Here is a 7396-nt window from a genome sequence, read left to right on the forward strand (position 1 = left end):
ACAGGCGATACTAAAACCCAAAGATCTTCAGGACACTCAAAAGCATGTTAAGGTGGTGGCCTACAGCCTGTAGTTCCAGAATAAAAATTTGAGTCTGCCTCTGTGAAAGTCGCATTTGCTTTCTTAGGTGCATGAATGCCCTTTGTGGTCCCCTTGGCCAGGGCCTCACCTCCATCAGCCTCTGTGCAGGCCTTGGGTGCCGGGCGCTGGATGCCCCCATTACCCCCAGGCAGCTGCCAGCCCCTGCTGCCCCCCACCAGGCCACAGAGGTGGAATTTGCACCCTCATTGGTGGGCTGAGGGCAGTGAGAGAGCAGAACTGTGAACTTCAATCAAAGTACATGTGACTGTACAGATGTACCAGTACCTGCTCTGCTTCATTTGGCTCCCAGTGAGGTAAATGATTGTTTTCCTGGTGACTGTGATGGGCCCTGAAATTGGCTGTGCAAAGTTCTTCTCCTTGCACGTAACTGATTTTAACCAGACTGTGCTAATCCCTAATGTGTTGGCATGCAACAAATGAAAACTGCTACAAAATAGAAGACTAAAACGAGAAAGGAATCTGGAAAAAAGCTGAGACAGTGAAAAGCAAACACAAGAAGCAAATGTAGAGATTACAGGAAGAAAAAGAGGAGTTCCAGAGAAGGAAAATTACTATAGCACCACAGACTGATTTTGGGTGTTGATGCTTGTTCCCCAGAAGCAGTGTTTCCAAATCCTTTAAGAATCCATTCAAACATACATTATATGCTTCCAATCTACTAGAGAAACTTGTGGAGGGATCAACATAAAGGCAAAAGAAGCAAAGTCTGAGGAGGGGATACTAAATTAGATTACAGAATCTGATTGTATTCCAGAGTAATTGGGATTATGCACCACTCAAAAATGAACTCTCCCTTCTACCCACTGGAGAAGTAGTAAAAATAAAAAGAGGTAAGTAAAGAGATTTTTAAAAAGGGTACTTCATAGACAGCAAGAAACATAAAAGATTATCCCTCTTTCAGTGAGAAATACATGATTTTATTTTATTTTATTTTATTTTTTTTTTATAATCTATTCAGTAATTCCCAAAGTTATAGGATTGAAAGTTATGTTTGGGATTTAAAATCCCAGTGAAATTCTAAAACCCCTCCTACAGTCATGCAGGGAGGACACTCACAGGGACTGATCACTTCAAACTTAATCCTGTAGGAAATACCCTATAAACTTACGATGGAAGTAAGGCTTAAGAGAAATTAAACAAAAAGAGAAACACACACACAAAATAAAATTCAAATAAAATATATATTCAGCTTGGAATCTAGTAGACAGGTAGCTAGATGTGCAAGCCATTAGAAACCTGAAAGAAAGGTTGTGATGGTGTTACCCCAGAGCCCTATTTGTCCTCCAACTTGATGCAAAGGAGCTGGACAAGATTGCCAACACGTGCAAAGGAGCTGGACAAGAGTGCCAACACAGCACTATTTCTGCATAATTCCTATGGTTCTTTGATCCTTGACTTCTTGAAACTACCAGCAAGAAGATCACTAAGAACAATGCCAGTTTATTAATTTCTTCTCTCATTGACACAGAATGACAAAAAATGACAAAAAAACTTCCTGCTCTTTGCTTTTCTTTCTCTCTCTGAATTCTTCTTTTTCCTTGTGTGAGTGTGTCTTTTTGTTTCCTTATTACTGATTGTGCCTGAATTGGCAGTCATTTATATTTGATAACTGTCCTCTTGGTCTCTCAAGACAAATCTGTAGACATTTTTTGAAATTGTTTTAATTTACTTCACCTAACTCCCACACATCCTTTTTGTGCTATTATATTGATTTGAGATGAGAGAAAACGATGGCATTTTTTTACAGTACCTTAAAAACAAGAATAAGGTATTCCATGCTTCTTTTGTAAGCTAACACAATATTTAAATGCACATTTGCTATTGTCTTGGTTCACAGAGAATTCCTCTGTGCAAAGTTTCAAATTACCAAAATGTCTAACTTTTTCATTGAGGAGGATGTTTTGTTAGTCCATAAAAAGTTAGAAAAGCTTACATTTCTAAAATACATAAAAGCCATTAAACTCCTTCTTCTATATTGCTTCAGATGAATTTATTCTTGCATGTGAGGCATCATAAATACACCCAAGTAGACTCAGTTTGGATATTTATACAATATCTGTATTTGTTGCCCTTGAGAAAAGCATCATGATATGGTAAACCATTGGGTGTGTGTACAGCCCAAGTTCAGATCAACCAACTTTTAATTATTCTTCAAATTTTAATATACAGATTTTCCTATTAAAATAAACACATAATCCAGCCTTAATTATGATTCTGTGCTCCTTTATCTAACCTATACTTCTTAGTACAGTATGAAGGTTTTCTCTCTTTATATCCACAGAATATAATGTTTGTATAGTTTACCCCCACAGGCACTGAGAAATCACAGAGCCTCTTGCTGAGCAGCTCATTGTGACTGAACTTAAACAAGTATTTGGCTCTACTGATTTAAGCAGGCTTTGTCTCTTCAAATAACTGGGAACAACTTAAACATATTTCAGTGTTTTGCTTAGTTGAGGCCAGGTTTCCTGCAGGATGTGTGACTGGTAACTATCCACAGTGATTCAGCCTGCAGGTCACAGACTCAGAGCCAAGGAAGAATGGAAGGAAGATGTCTGTGCGCTCATCTGAAGCAGCCTTGGAGGTAACAAAGCCTATTTCCACAGATGCCCAGACTTCCACTAGGAACTGCTAAGGTTTCCAGCTGAAATCCTGAAAAACTGAAAGAGGTGGAAACCACTGAACAATTTCAGAAGAACATCTGTTAAAGAGATTAGATTATGCTCAGCATAACTCCCGTAATGGAAAAAAAAAACCAAACAAACAGGGCTAAGATAGCCAGGACCTGGGTTATCGTGTATGATGTGTAAGGTGTGTGTCACTAATTGGCAGGCTCCTAGAAAATTAAGTCATAAAACTGTAACAAGCACTGACAGTTTTACGCTATCAAAATACTCTTTCAAAATATACTTGAAAAAGCTATAATTCATTACTCTGCCAAGCAACTTACACAAGAGAAGAGGTTTTTTTACTATATAAATAACGTATTGAGCTGTAACTATCTTAGAGAAATTTATAAACTGTCAAGATTTTTATAAAATGATATAATTCAAGCTAGTGTTCACCAAGATTAAAATGAAATGTTTACAGAATACAATAAGCACATGATAGAACTATCAACTTTGTGTGTTGAGAGTTGATGCTGGTAAATCAATACAGCTGCTAGGACAGTAGGCACTTTAAAAATCAATATAATAAATAAATAAATATGAGTGGACTTACACTTTAACACCGTGTGTGCAGAGATGCACTTCATCTTGACACAAATAATACATGCTGGATAACCACCAGAGATTACATTCTTTAAAGCATTGAAGAAATGATATGATCAAAGGACTGGACTGGAACTCAAAAATTATTTCCAGGCCCACTGAGTGACTGATCTAATGGAAAGTTTAACCTTCTTATGACTCAGTTTTTCCATCTGTAAGATAAGGACAGTATAAGAACAGTGTTTGGAAACTCTTCAATAAGCAAACTATTATCAAAATTAACTATGCCTAGAAATGGTACATTTTTGACCGATAGTCATGTTTATGCACTGAGTTCTCCTGAAGCAATTATTGAATTATTGGGTTTGAAAAGCAGCCAGGAGAACTGCATCTGGGAAGTTAAAACTGGTTCCAAGCTTGTTATTTCTCTTTAAAACTCCTAAAGAGCTTATAGCGTATGCAGTGCTGACCTAAATGCAAGGTGAAAAGTGTAGAAATAAATGAAATGGCACAACCTGGTCTCTGATTAGTGGAAGATGGAAAAAGAGAATGGCAGAAAAATAAGGATAAGCGGCTTAAACAGGCTGTAGGTAGCCAATGCCCAGCCTGGCTGGTGAAGACCAGCTTGGGAGAGAATTAATACATCCTGTTTTTTTCAATTCCATGTTGTATGCATCTATAAGGTCAGCCTTATGATGGCTTTAATTTAATATGATGTGTCTAAAAAAAAACAAAGCAGATATTAAGGGAAAACACATTATTCAATTAACTTCAAAGTCTTTACTTCATGTAATATCAGGTCTTTCTAAGAACAAGTCTGCAACTGACCTGAAAGCTTTGTAGACTCTAAGGATCCTAATGGAGTTCTTAATAATGAATTGCAGTTTGTAGGGTATAGGTGTCAGGAGGAATAAAGAAAAGTAAAAACATTTTTTTCTAAAAGAAAAAATATACCGTTACTGAAAACTTTGAGTAAGATTCCCAGTCTTTAGAAAATATTTTATGACATTTAATTTGGACACAGAAAGAATTTGCAGGAAAAAAGATAAAAAGATAAAGATGAGGCAAGGAAACAGGGCTAGTACCTGGCTCTAAGTTACCCGGAACTGTTTTAAAAGAGGAATGAAAAATACCTCCATGCACTTCGAGGACAAGCAAAAGGGACATACTTTTATATCACGAACTTCAAGTTCTGCTTCCTTAATTCTCAAACAATCTAAACACCATGACGGCTTCAGCTTCTCCCCTTATGTTTAAAATACATTCACAGCCAATTTCTGGAGATTTAGTCACATTCTGGCAAATTAGCAAAGCTTCTTGGAGTCAACAACTGAAAGTAATATGGCTTCTGGCAGGAGTAAGTATTATGTTCTGCGTTAGTGTGATTGAATCTCTGTTTAGACCAGGTCATGCGGAAGATGGAGCATTCAACTTTCGACATTTTATTTTAACAAAAATGTCACTTTGCCCTTATTCCACAAGCAAGTCTTAGTTTATCATCTACTTTACTGCGTGAGCAGAAACAGAGCACACTGTATATCACATCTGATCCAGCAGAGTGATATAATACTACTATGCTAGTTATCAGTACTAGCGCTAATTTATATGACTAAATAATGTATAAATGATGAAATCTGTAAATGTGTTAAAGAAATATGTATTTTTTAATAATAAAAAGAGTTTAAACTTTTGGTGTTCAAAGAATAAAAGTGCAGGGGACTAATAGAAAAAAATGGGTAAGGCAGTATATATAAAAAGATAGATGCAAAATCACAGGAAAGAGTATTACAGTACATGGAATAGCTTTTTTTAGGGAACAGATTTAAATAAAGGCAAGCCAAAAACATATTATCTCTAGAAATATACTGAAGCTGTAACATTTAGATCTTTACATTTTATGACACTAGTGACTCTAGAAATTTGATATAGACCCTCATGTCTTACCCTCTTATTTCTTGATAGAAAAAAGGCTATTAATGCAGAATAACATTTACACTAGTAACATCAATTCATAAACATATTTTCATCTGAAATCAAACAGAAAGAAATTTTGCTTCCTGAACTCCTGCAAAAACAGATTCCTGTCTCTAGAGATTTTAAACATTACAGGAAGGTCTGAATGAAAGTCCAAGTAGAAGAGAATACTAAGATTAATGATAACAAGGAGTAAGAAAAAAGAATATTTAAGAAAGGAATTATTTTTAGTTTATTGACTATTTCAAATGTTGAATTCTGCTTGAGTGGAGCGTCAAACAGGTGAGTGAATGAAGAACCGTAGGATAAAGTGACATGTTTGGTAGCAATAATGGGAATAGAAGTGATGGTAAGCTCTCTGCTTAGATTATGCAAAACCCTTCACTGACAAGACAGAAGTTCTTGGTAAAAACAGGACGTCCCCAAGTAGATGTGGCAGTGTTACTGATGCACTGCAGTTCTGGAGAGGAACGTGTTTTAAATTAATGAGAACCGAAACTGAAACTAGCCATTTCCCTCACAAACTGGCCATTATTCACCACATGGATCAGCACAGGTTAGAGGCCGACCTGCTGGAAAGGAGCTCTGTAGAGGAGAACCTGAATGCTCTGGTGAGCAACAGGTTGGTCATGAATCAGTGGCATGCCCCTGTGGTCAAGAAGGCCGGCGATATATTGAGGTGCATTAAAACAAATGTGGCCAGCAGATCAATGGAGGTGGTCCTTGTCCTCTACTCTGCCCTGGTGAGGCCACATCTGGAGTATTGCATCCATGTTCTTTACTCCTTTGTTGAAAAAAAAAAAACAAAACAGAGATCTTCTAGGTCCAGAGGAGGGCCACAAAGATGATTAAGGGCTTGAAGCATCTCCCTTCAGAGAAAAGGCTGAGACTCCTGAGACTGTTCAGCCTGGAGGCTGAGAGGGATCTCATCACTGCTTATAAATATCTAAATTGTGGGAGTCAAATGAATGGGGCCAGGCAGTGGTGGGGTGCAGTGATAGAACAGGGGCAATGGGCACAAACTGTAACACAGGAAGTTCCATAGAGACACAAAGAAGAAATTCTTTATCGTGAGGGTGACAGCACAGGAACATGTGTCCAGAGAGGTTGTGGAGTCTCCTCTGGAGATACTCAAGACCCATGTGGACACTTTTATGTATGGCCTGCCGTATGAAGCCTGCTTTAGCAGGGGGTTGGTCTCCATGATCTTCTATAGAGGATCCTTCCAACCCTTATGATTCCGTATTTCTGTTGTTCATCTTTTAGGCTGAGTTAATAAACTTGCTTTATGATTGAGGAACTTCTTGAGTTTCCAGTGCTGCCTACATAGAAAGATCTTGGAACATGATGACAGGTGCAGGTACTTGCGTGAATGTTATGGGTAAGTTATGGGTAATACAGAAGCGTTTATTTATTAAAATAGAATCATTGGGATTTTATTTTATTGGTAACATGCTGTATTTAGGAATAGCCTGTGCTTTTATTTTGTCTGAAGTCTAGACCTCAAACTGCCTCTTAAAAGCTTGAAAGCGGCATTGTTTCCACGATAAAAGAAGGAAAAGACCACGAGCGTTCTGTACCGCTTGTGGGAAGGGCGATCCGCATGGAGACGTTTGAACAGGGCAGACGCATAGCGCGGTACTTTCTCAGCGCCCACGGGGATACAAACGACACCGCGAACAACCGGCTGAAACCGCAGTAAGTGGAGCAAGGCGGTGAGCAGGTAAACACCCGCAGGGAAAAACGAACGGGGTGTGTGTGTGGGGGGGAAGCCTTACCAAGGCCAGCACAGAAATTACAGGCTACAAATTAACCGCGGTGGGTAATTCGGAGCCCGATTGCGATCAGCTGCTCGACCGACTGTGGGCTGCCCCGCGCCTCGGCCGCATTCCTTCACGCCTGGCTCGGCCGGGGCCGCCCTCCCGCCAAGAGCCGCCCATCGGCGCTGCCCCGCGAGCCGAGGGGGAGCAGAGCAGGCGGTCAGCCTCAGGCAGGCAGGTAAGGAGCGGCGGAGGGGAGGGCGCCGCAGGCCCCGCCCGCTCGCTCTCCCAAGCTGCTCCGCGCCGCAGCCGGGGGAGGTGGAGCCGCTTTATCGAGAGCCCAAGTGG

This window comes from Tetrao urogallus, assembly GCF_951394365.1.
Source record: "Tetrao urogallus genome assembly, chromosome: 1".
Classification (NCBI taxonomy): domain Eukaryota; kingdom Metazoa; phylum Chordata; class Aves; order Galliformes; family Phasianidae; genus Tetrao; species Tetrao urogallus.